Source organism: Toxorhynchites rutilus, chromosome 1 (genome assembly GCF_029784135.1).
Source record: "Toxorhynchites rutilus septentrionalis strain SRP chromosome 1, ASM2978413v1, whole genome shotgun sequence".
Taxonomy (NCBI): domain Eukaryota; kingdom Metazoa; phylum Arthropoda; class Insecta; order Diptera; family Culicidae; genus Toxorhynchites; species Toxorhynchites rutilus.
Window position 1 is genome coordinate 89,084,397 of NC_073744.1, and position 12,075 is coordinate 89,096,471.

At 42.4% G+C, this 12,075-nt stretch overlaps 1 long non-coding RNA gene across 3 annotated transcripts; it reads right to left on the reverse strand.

Moving 5' to 3' along the window:
- Positions 1–8,304: 8,304 nt before the first annotated feature.
- Positions 8,305–11,205, reverse strand: LOC129763772 (uncharacterized). Of its 3 annotated transcripts, none has more exons than XR_008741033.1 (4): positions 11,147–11,177; positions 11,051–11,087; positions 10,650–10,964; positions 8,305–10,593 (listed from the first exon to the last, which is right to left on the reverse strand). It is a non-coding gene; the product is annotated as an uncharacterized LOC129763772 (long non-coding RNA). The 3 variants fall into 3 exon arrangements; XR_008741030.1 differs by having other exon boundaries at positions 8,306–10,593; positions 10,650–10,991; positions 11,147–11,182; XR_008741032.1 differs by having other exon boundaries at positions 10,650–11,087; positions 11,147–11,205.
- Positions 11,206–12,075: the final 870 nt, after the last annotated feature.

Sequence of the window (12,075 nt, forward strand, 5' to 3'; positions counted from 1 at the left end):
AAGGTTCTTGTATTCCGTACCGCTGCGGGATTCCGTTGGCCGACACTATACAGGATTGCCTGGTGGTCGCTGTGTGTGTATCCCTCCGACACTCTCCACTTCGTGTTAGCCGCCAGTGATGGACTGCAGAAAGTTACATCGATGATGGATTCGCGGCCCTTCGAAAGGTGCTGCTAGTGCCTTCGTTCAGAAGTGTGATGTCTAGTTTTGCGAAGGCTTCTAGTAGGCTGTACCCCCTGGCGTTGGTGCATCTGCTTCCCCACTCCTCAGCCCAGGCGTTGAAGTCTCCTCCGATGATGACTGGTTTGCGGCCGCTGACCTTATCCATGAGTACGTCCAACATCTCGTGAAACTGTTCCGCTGACCATCTTGGGGGTGCATAGCAACTACACATGAAGATTCCGTTGATTTTGACGATCACGAAACCTTCCTGTGAGCTTTCCACCACTTCTTGGATGGGGTACCTTCCCATCACTAGTATTGCAGCCATCCCTGCTTTATCCACCACCCATTTTCCGTTATCGCGAGGAACTCGGTACGGTTCTGCGATCATTGCAACGTCGCATTTAGTTTCAGTTGTTGACTGCCACAACAATTGCTGTGCTATGTCGCAATGATTCAGGTTGAGCTGGGTAACCTCCATTACTGCGAACCCGCAATCGCCTTTTTGTACGCCGGACATTTGAAGCTACCTGTGACGTGGTCGTTTCCGTCCTCCTCCTTGCACAACATGCACCTCGGTTGCTTTGTGCAGTCTCTAGCAACGTGACCTGTGAAGAACTGGTAGCAGTGACGAAGAGACTGCAGGTAAACAAAGCGCCCGGCCCCGACGGAATCCCCAACGCGGCCTTGAAAACGGCGATTCAGGCGTTCCCGGACATTTTCAGGATAGTGCTACAGAAATGCCTGGATGATGGTCACTTTCCTAAGAAATGGAAGATCCAAAAGTTAGTGTTGTTGCCAAAACCAGGAAAGCCCCCGGGGGTACCAACATCCTATAGGCCTATATGCCTGCTGGATACTCTTGGGAAACTCTTGGAAAGGATTATCCTCAACAGACTGACGAAATGTACGGAGAGTGACCATGGTCTGTCAAAGATGCAGTTTGGATTCCGGAATGGTAGGTCCACCGTTGATACTATCCGGACAGTGGTTGAAAAAGCAGAGAAGGCGTCACAGCAAAAGCGGAGGGGCGACCGACATTGTGCTATAGTAACGATCGACGTGAGGAATGCTTTCAACAGCGCTAGCTGGGAAGCCATTGCCGAGTCCCTACACCGTATGAAGGTTCCTGGGTACCTGTGCAGAATTCTAGGAAGCTACATCCAGAACCGCGTCCTAGTCTACGAGACGAGCACGGGGCAGACAACGTTGAATATAACGGCCGGAGTACCACAAGGCTCTATCCTGGGCCCAACGCTCTGGAACGTAATGTATAACGGAGTACTGAATCTGAAGCTTCCCAAAGGCGTGGAGATCGTGGGCTTCGCGGATGATATCGCTCTCACAGTGGCAGGCGAGACACTCGAAGAGGTGAAGATGCTTGCAACCGAGTCCATCGTCTCAGTAGGGAACTGGATGCAAGCAGCGAAACTGCAGATTGCTCATAATAAAACGGAAGTATTGTTGGTGAGTAACTGCAAAGCCGTGCAGCGAGCGGAAATCACAGTCGGGGAACACGTGGTAACTTCTAAGCGTAGGTTGAAATACTTGGGAGTTATGATCGACGACCGGCTGAATTTCAACAACCACGTCGACTACGTCTGCGAGAAACCAGAGAAGTCGATAGCGAGAATAATGCCGAATAACGCAGGACCTTGCAGTAGCAAAAGGCGTCTCCTGGCTGCTGTATCCTCGTCCATACTGCGGTACGGAGCATCAGCCTGGTCCGCGGCTCTCGAAACCCACCGGAATCGTAGAAAACTGGACCGTACGTTTCGGCTCATGGCGATGCGAGTTGCGAGCGCGTATAGGACGATCTCGTTGGAGGCAGTCTGCGTTATCGCCGGCATGATCCCTATTGGCATCACTCTGGCGGAAGACAGAGAGTGCTACAGACGAAAGGAAATCAGGGGTATCCGGAAAACAGCGAGAGTAGAATCACTCTTGAAGTGGCAGCAGGAATGGGACACGGCGGAGAAAGGCAGGTGGACGTATGGGCTCATACCGGTACTATCGACCTGGCTGAACAGGAAGCACGGGGAGGTGAATTTTCATCTGACACAGTTCCTGTCTGGACATGGCTGCTTCAGGCAATATTTGCACCGGTTCGGGCACGCAACGTCGCCACTCTGTCCGGAGTGTGAAGATGTGGAGGAAACACCAGAACACGTGGTATTTGTGTGTCCCAGGTTCACCGCAAGACGCGAGGGGCTACCTGCCCTTCATGCCGGTAACATAGTGGAGAAAATGTGTCGCGACGAGGGCACCTGGAACGCTGTGAACAGTGTAATCATACACATCATGTCCGAGCTACAGCGGAAGTGGAGGGCCGACCAGCGTAGTAATAACCCCTGACCATAGAAAAGGAACAAATGCGAGGGCTGTTGCAAAGTGTAGTACCCCACGAGAGTCGTTGTGACGGAGTGCGCGTTATGTTGGAGGGCGCTTCCTAATCGGTTCACGTCTCGACAGGTGAGAAACCCCGCGAGGGTGACTGTGACGGGTTGCGCGTCAAGCTGGAGGGCAATTCCTAATCGGTACACGTCTCGACGGGTAAGCGGAATCTGGAGAGCAGGGTCAAGAAAATCCTGGCAATGCCTGTTGGTGGATTGAGAGAGGAACATTGCGAGGGTCGTTTCGGCGGAGCGAGAGCCTAGGAGAGCATCATAAAATCGGTGGGTACCCCACGAGAGTTGCTGTGACGGAGTGCGCATTATGTTGGAGGGCACTGCCTAATCGGCGCTCCGTTGGGAAGAGAAATCCTGCGAGGGTGGCTGTGACGGGGCGCGCGTCAAGTTGGAGGGCGCTTCCTAATCGGTTCACGTCTCGACAGGTGAGAAACCCCGCGAGGGTGACTGTGACGGGTTGCGCGTCAAGTTGGAGGGCAATTCCTAATCGGTACACTTCTCGACGGGTAAAAGGAAGCCTGTGCAGCGGATGTGCGTGGCGGAGTACAACGGAAGCGTAAATGAGATGTATAGAGAAAAAGGGAAGGATCAACGCTAGTTAGCGTTGAAAACTCGTGAAGTGCATGAGCACAGCCGCCCCCTGAAGTAGTCGCCTAGATGTGGTCCCGGGGAGAATGAGGCTACGAGTAGAGGGCTTGGTTTTTGTGGGTGCGATCCCCACTCGACGTCTGGGTTATCCCTTCCCAGATAAGGCTGGAAGAGCGTTCCTCACCTCTATAAAAAAAAAAAGACGATGCCAGTCAGCGCTCTAGTTGAAGTATCCAGTGAATAGAGAACAGACACTCTGTTCAAGTTAGAGGCCAATTACTTTTTCGATACTGGTACAAGTAACTTGGACAGAGTGTCTGTTCTCTGTTCACTGAATACCTCACTTAAGGCTTATTTAGACGATGCCAGTCAGCGCTCTAGTTGAAGTATCCAGTGAACAGAGAACAGACACTCTGTTCAAGTTACTTGTACCAGTATCGAACAAGTAATTGGCCTCTAATTGGGGATTTTTTTCCCTATTAGATAGTGAACGATATGTGACTAGGAGACGCTCGTCAAATACTGCAACTATTACGGTACTCTTACTAAACAAAAAGAAACTTCGGAACGTTTTGTGAATATAATATATCGTTTTTTTCTCTCCTAGATATCTATTCAAACGGTTTTATTAAAAATGAAATGAAAAATAATGCACCCATTGCACAAAATTATAATTGGCATGACAAAGTTTATGCGATTGGATCCCAGACGAATAATTTAGTTTGAGAAATGTTTTACGTGGAGTACAATCACCAATGTTTTTTAAGACTATGCTAAAATATTAGGCTGTGCAGAGTTTAGATGAGGCAATCGTCTATAGGTACTATAGGTACTATAGGTATAGGTATAGGTACTGTTGCGGTATAGTTTTTCATAACACTCTTCATTTTCAGTTTATCATAGATGTCATGTCTAATGGAATACGCTTTATATCTCATTCGAATGAATGCAGACATGATGTATCTCCAGCAAAATTTTAAGTTATTGAGGTATTGTATTTCAAACTTGATGGAAATGATACTAGTGTACTAGTGTGACGTGAGTCGACCGGTATTATTCCGGTATTATTCCAACCCCAACTATTGAATTTACATCGAATATAAAGGTGGGACCACAATGCCGCGCTATGCGTCGCATTGCGACAATTGTGCTTTGACACTTCATTTTAAATATGTGTGTTTCCATTTAGTCAAACACAATAATGCGTTGCGTCATTAGCATCGTTGTACTAAACGCTAGCATTTGTTCTAAACTGCTTGCGCCGAATTATCGATGTCAGTGGCATGGTGTCGACGTCTGGTGGCAACTTCAAATTAGGGCCATAATTTGGGTCCCAAACTCGTTAGTGTAATCTCTATCAGATTAGAAGACATGAAGCCGGTTTTTAAATTCTAAAATTTGAATGAAAATTTTCACATCATGTTATTTGATTACTTGAAACACGTGTTTCTGACTTTCATTCAACCATATGGCTAAACAATTCCAACATTGTTGCTGAATTTTTTCATCATAATATAGAATTCTCGCGTAACTTTTGAAAAGGTCCAATGTAACATTTTCGTCAACTCGAGAAAAACGAAGTTGAAGACCCGAACATTAATCTGCGAATTGTATTGAAAGGTATCGATCTCTATCGCTACTTTCACCACTAGCAGTCAAGAATAACTCTGTAAAACCAATCGTAACTATTGTTCAGTGATTCGAGCTTAAATTTGAAGCCTAGGAACGAAAAATGTTACATTGGACGTTTTGACTGCCGCGTTTGCACATTGGACATATTACGTTGCACGATGCGAATCTGAAACTAACTACTAAACAGCAATTCAAATATCAGCATTTCGTTCTAAAGACGTATTATTGTTGTTATCAATCGTTGAATTGCACTGAAATCGCTAACAACGCCTGTAAGAAACAAAAACCCAAAACGACCGAAGTACGACTTTGTGTTGTTTTGACTTTGTTACTTCGGACGTTCCGAGCGTCGGAGGAAAGTGGCGTCCGAAGTAACAGCCGAGTGCTTAAAATACGAATCTGCACATTGGATATTTTTTGTATCGGCGATAAAAAGATGGAGAAGATAGATACATGAACGGTTGTTCTTGTAATGCATTCAATGATTGAAAACTAAGAGTGTGCATCCATTAACTTGATTTGTTTACTTTTGTTACATAGGACCTTTTCAAAAGTTAAAAGAGAATTGTCTTCATAAACAATTTTCGTATGAGACTTTTTCACCACCTGCAAACAAAAATGTTTTTCATTTAAATGGAATACTAGTTTAATATGGAAAAGCTAATTTACATTCATAATTTTAATTTTGAAAACGGTGTTCATTCCGACTGAAAATCAGCTATTCTTTCACGCTCCCCTAAACTAGTGAACGAAGTTCAATGCCACCAGCGGATATGGCAATGTGTTGTTTTTAATAACATTCAACTGATCCGTGGACACTACAAGAACAAGATTTTCATACGAATTTTATTTTGTTTTTGTTTACATTAAAAGTGGTGACGCGAATGCTAGATTGTGACTGCAAATCAACAGACTTCGTCAGGCAAATGTTTTAGTACAAAACGCAAGCAATGACAGCTCATGAGAAGCAACGCACAACGCGGCATTCTGTTTCCACCTTAAGCGTTTTTGGGCCGTTGGCGGATATTACAATAGCAAATGCTAGATGCTAGATTGTGCAACCTAATTCCAAGATATCAATCTTGAACAAGTTTATCAATATTAACTCTGAACTATCTCACAATAATCTACCCGTAGTTATTAATGCAGGAACCACTATTGGCGATCTAACGCAAAACGTAAACGATCGGTGAGACATCTGGATTTGGTTTTTGAACTAAGAAAATTATGCTAATGTAACCTAAAACTCGAAAACAAAACACGTATATTTTACTTCCGGGCTTTTCAAGGTAGTTCTCACATGCAGGAAATGTGCAATTTTCTACTTGTGTTTGATTGTGCTCTCGAATTTTCTTCTTCAATTCAACCATTGTCAACATTTTTATAGTTTTCACTACTGAAAGAGGTAAATAAATAACATGTTATATATAAAATTGCGCAGAATTAAATTTCTTACAAACTCATCGCAATCAAATAATCTTTTATGATTATAACATTGTAATTTATGGAAAGAACTACAAACCTTCCATAAGCTCACATGGCAAAATTTAAAACCATCATCACTTTCACCGCAGCGCCGCCTAGGTGTAGATTTGTACGTTAGATCGCCAATTGCCTGCAAGTGGTGAAAAAACGTCATAAAAAATTATGTCTTAAGATAATTTTATATTATAATGACAAGTTTTTGTGAGAATATCTGAACGTCTATAAAAAAAATTTAAATTGGGTTATGACAAAGTACTTTAAGTAGAAAAATTATGCCAAGAAAAAAATTTCATACAAATTTTAGCAATTATAAACTGCATTCGGGCCGACTAATATGATAGAGAATAGTTTGCCTCATACAAACTACCCACATTCCGTTTTGCCTGCCAAGATCGGGTCGATGAAATGTCAACAGTCGACCTCAAATGCTGCCACGTTGCAATCGAGTTATCGACCTTTCATATGCATTCATCGAACAACTTGACGCCACTCTTTCGCCAACATGTGCAAGGCGTCGACCTGCTTGCAGCGCTGCTTGCAGCGCTGCCCACAATCCAATCGACGAAAAAAATATCGACCTAACTCCGACCGTAACGCTGTTACCTATTCACGATGACGACGATTAGGTATCGACATCTGGATACGGTATTAGTTTGTATGAGGCAAACTATTCTCTATCATATTAGTCGGCCCGAATCAGTTTATATTTGGTAAAATTTGTATGAAATTTTTTTCTTGGCATAATTTTTTCTACTTAAAGTATGTTGTCATGACCCTAATTTGAATTATTTTCTATAGACGTTCAGATATTCTCAAAAAAACTTGTCATTATAATATAGAATTATCTCGAAATATATTTTTTTATGACGTTTTTTTACCACTTGCAGGCAATGGTGATTTTCACTTACATAGAGTACTAATTTGATTAAGTAAAAATCATGTTCATTCATAATTTTCATTTTAAAAGTGTATTCATTCCTTCTGCAAATCCATACTGTCATGCCTATTCCCCAATATCGTCAACGCGGATAGTTCGTTAGTCGAAAATACTGAATAATTAAACAAACCAAATGGCATCACTGGTGGTTCTTTTTTCCACTCCGCTAAACTGTCATCTCAAACAAAAACAAATGGATCATACAACTGGTGAGTATGAAATATATTTCGGCTTTTTAATTATTAATTATTTTATCTTGTCTTATCAGCTATGAATACATTCGACTCGTTTGCTTCCATCAATCGGTAAGTGAGAAAGATGATTTCTCCCATCTCCACAGTTCGGATTTCCACTTCTATTACAGCAGCATCCAACAACATCCGTTTTCCTGCAGCAGTAACCTCCAACCCCTGTTGGCAATGCCGGGGGACAGCATCAACAGCAGCAGCAGCAGAATTGGACCATGGTATGGTATTGCGAAGAACTTTCCCCATTAGAGGTTCCGTGCTTCGCGCACATTCAAAAATCCTCTTCAGACACGAAAACTCAACGACAAGGAGGTATTTATCAACTTGCTCAGCTGAATTACCACCCCGGAGAAACCCGAATGCACTGATTCCGTTGTATAGTAGAATGAAAATAGGCGAGGTAAGCGAACGTAATCGCATGATATTTTAATGTTCGCATTTTTATCCGGATCATACAACTGGTGAGTAGGGAATTCATTTCTGCTTTTCACTTACTAATCATTTTATTTTGTTTCAGCTGTGAATACATCCGACTCAATCAATCGGCGAGTGAGAAGGATGATTTCCCTCATCACCACATTGCTTATTTCCTCTTCTGTCACACCAGCCAACAGCATCAGCTTTCCCGCAGCAGTATCCTTTAAGTCCAGGGTGCTATTCCGGGGAACAGCATCAACAGCAACAGCAGCAGGACCTGGCCATCGATAGTATTTCGAGCAAATTTCCCCATCGGAGATCTCGTGCTTCACGCACATTGAAGAATCCTCCTCAGCCACATAGCTGTGTCATCAAGGGCAAGGAGGTATTCATCAATGTACTCAGTCGGATTTGAATCGTCAATTCAGACAACCCGGATGCACCGATTCCATTATATACCTTATTTTTATTATACATGGTTTTTTATTATTTTTCTTCAATAAAATGATTAAAATCGATCAATGTATTTCCTTTTCATTTTCAATAACAAACCAATACAAACAAGCGGCAAGCAGTGCTGGAAGCAGCGCTGCAAGCAGGTCGACGCCTTGCACATGTTGGCGAAAAAGTGGCGTCAAGTTGTTCGATGAATGCATATGAAAGGTCGATAACTCGATTGCAAGGTGGCAGCATTTGAGGTCGATTGTTGACATTTCATCGACCCGATCTTGGCAGGCAAAACGGAATGTGGGTGCTTCCAGCACAGCTTGCTGCTTGTTTGTATTGGTTTGTTATTGAAAATGAAAAGGAAATACATTGATCGATTTTAATCATTTTATTGAAAAAAAATAATAAAAACAGGAAGTGGGTTATATCTATGGTATAACCGCAAGGGTGGCGTAGGACTATCGTTGATTTAGAGATCATTTGTTTGAAGTTGAATCTGAATTCATTCTGAATGAATGAATATTTGGAGAACTTCGAAAACGAGAGCGTTACGTTGGAGGCACAAGGTTTTATGCATCCAATATTGGATACAGAAATATCCTACTGATGGGGAAGAATAATCTTCAGAAGCTATCCTGTTAATTGCGATTGATTGAAAAATCACAAAACCTAATGTATTTGGTCACAGTGTTACATGGATAGAAAACATTAAAATAAAATCTTTCACATGAATGTAATTTTAAATTCCCAGAGGAACTGGCAGATTATTTTCAGTAACGATTAGATATTTCCACATTTTCCTCGATACTGGAAGCCCACCAGTGGTTAATGCTAACTCGATAACCATCTGTTAATAGCACTTGATTGAAACATATTTGGTCACAGTGTTACATGGATAGAAAACATTCAAATAAACTGCTTGCATTTCAGGGCAGATCTCGATCCTTCGCCGTCCAGCACCCTCAGCAACGATGTTGTCTTGTCGATGTCCTCACGAAAAATGAATGCGTCTCACCACCAGAATATCGCCTAAGTATGCTTTTTGTGCGTGATTGAATCGAGAGAAGGCGTGGTTTACGATGGCAATTTGGAAGGCAAACTAGAGGGGAATGAACTCTCTGAGCTCGGAACTTTCGGCGACTGAGCAATAATCGATTGCGGGCGCATACAATATTGGATACGGAAATATCCTACTGATGGAGAAGAATAATCTTCAGAAGCTATCCTGTTAATTGCGATTGATTGAAAAATCACAAAACCAAATATATATGGTCATAGTGTTACATGGATAGAAAACATTCAAATAAACTCTTTCACATGAATGTATTTTTAAATTCCCAGAGGAACTGGCAGATTATTTTCCGGATCTTTTTCGATGTTGAATGGCATCCAAACGGAAAGAATTCCGCGCGTGTATGTGTGTGTGTAGCGGCTGCTTCGAGATCTTCCCGGGGAACCGTTTGTGGCATCACTCTCCTCCTGATGGATTCCCTTCTGGCCTAAGGTGCACAAACAGGCTCTTGGTGACACCGTTCATCCGCGCTTTCATGATAAATGAAGAGCTTCACCACAACAGCGACAACATGCTCCAATCGTTGTTCAATTAGAACTGAGTGGATTTCCGAGCTCGCTTATATACCGATTGGTGATTTCAATAGCCTGTTTTGAAAGCAAATTTAAGACTATTGAAACAAGTTTTTGGATCAGAAAGTAACAAGTATAGAACGCGTAGACATTTTATCTTTCGAATGAAGTGTTTATCAACCCATTTCGTTCAGTTGTTTAGGAGCTATTAACACTCAAAATCTCGGTCTCCGGCGTAACGCTTTCGTTTTCGAAACTTTGATTTTACACCCCTGTATAGAAATGAAAGACGTAGTCCTACGTCAAAATCCTTGTATAATAAAAATAAGGTATATAATGGAATCGGTGCATCCGGGTTGTCTGGATTGACGATTCAAATCCGACTGAGTACATTGATGAATACCTCCTTGCCCTTGATGACACAGATATGTGGCTGAGGAGGATTCTTCAATGTGCGTGAAGCACGAGATCTCCGATGGGGAAATTTGCTCGAAATACTATCGATGGCCAGGTCCTGCTGCTGTTTCTGTTGATGCTGTTCCCCGGAATAGCACCCTGGACTTAAAGGATACTGCTGCGGGAAAGCTGATGCTGTTGGCTGGTGAGACAGAAGTGGAAATAAGCAATGTGGTGATGAGGGAAATCATGTTTCTCACTCGCCGATTGATTGAGGATGTATTCATAGCTGAAACAAAATAAAATGATTAGTAAATGAAAAGCAGAAATGAATTCCCTACTCACCAGTTGTATGATCCGGATAAAAATGCGAACATTAAAATATCATGCGATTACGTTCGCTTACCTCGCCTATTTTCATTCTACTATACAACGGAATAAGTGCATTCGGGTTCCTCCGGGTGGTAATTCAGCTGAGCAAGTTGATAAATACCTCCTTGTCGTTGAGTTTTCGTGTCTGAAGAGGATTTTTGAATGTGCGCGAAGCACGGAACCTCTAATGGGGAAAGTTCTTCGCAATACCATACCATGGTCAAATTGCTGCTGCTGCTGCTGTTGATGCTGTCCCCCGGCATTGTCAACAGGGGTTGGAGGTTACTGCTGCAGGAAAACGGATGTTGTTGGCTGCTGTGATAGAAGTGGAAATCCGTACTGTGGTGATGGGAGAAATCATCTTTCTCACTTACCGATTGATGGAAGCAAACGAGTCGAATGTATTCATAGCTGATAAGACAAGATAAAATAATTAATAATTAAAAAGCCGAAATATATTTCATACTCACCAGTTGTATGATCCATTTGTTTTTGTTTGAGATGACAGTTTAGCGGAGTGGAAAAAAGCAAGGCGCTATACTATAGGTGGACCGCAATGTCAAAATTGCTGTTCGGCCATTGCTCGTGAAAATACAATTTTGTTTACAAAACAAATCACATCTTTTGGTGTCAAATGCATTCGTTGGCAAAATAGCTGCTCACGCCTTACTGTAGGCAGGTAATTTTGTGGATTTTTTCGTATAACAATTTCTCATAATTGCTTCTACGTTTTCAAATATCTACAATCTGCGGTCGAATTAAAAACAGTGCAGAAGGATGTTTTGAGTATATTTTACCTTCTAGCCGCGCAATCAATGCTTTTCTTTCCAAGCAAGCAGCGTTTTAATCGTATGTGGTTTTATTGAGCATTTAAAAGAGTGTTAATTTTTTTTTGTTTTATCACTAGGGCAAAAGCATGAAATAGAATCGTACGTGGTACGAATTTATCGGCACAATCTGATCAAGGACGGAGGCATCATCAAACGGAAACTACGCGAGAAACTTTTCGAAGAGATAAAACTGCGCGGCAACACTCGTGTCAAAATGGACGAGTTGGGCTGGGTGCTGATGAACCACGATTTGATAACACGTAATGAGCCAATCCAACAGCATGCCAATGGTAATCGACCAAATCATTTTAAATTAAACATGGAGCGGTTGCGAAACCTACTGGAGCAGCACGAACAGAACAATCACGCTGGTAGGTCGGTTTGATATATTTATTCCGCTAAAGAATGATTATATTTGTTGATTTTTCAAAGTTGACTTCCAAAAACTAAAACAAATTCCTGCGTATGCTGGATGCAATTTTACAAAACGACAAAGTTTTGAAGGAAATTAAAGAGATGGTAGTGGCGAATCGAATTCTATCAGAAATTCGTTATGTGGCTACGGTGGA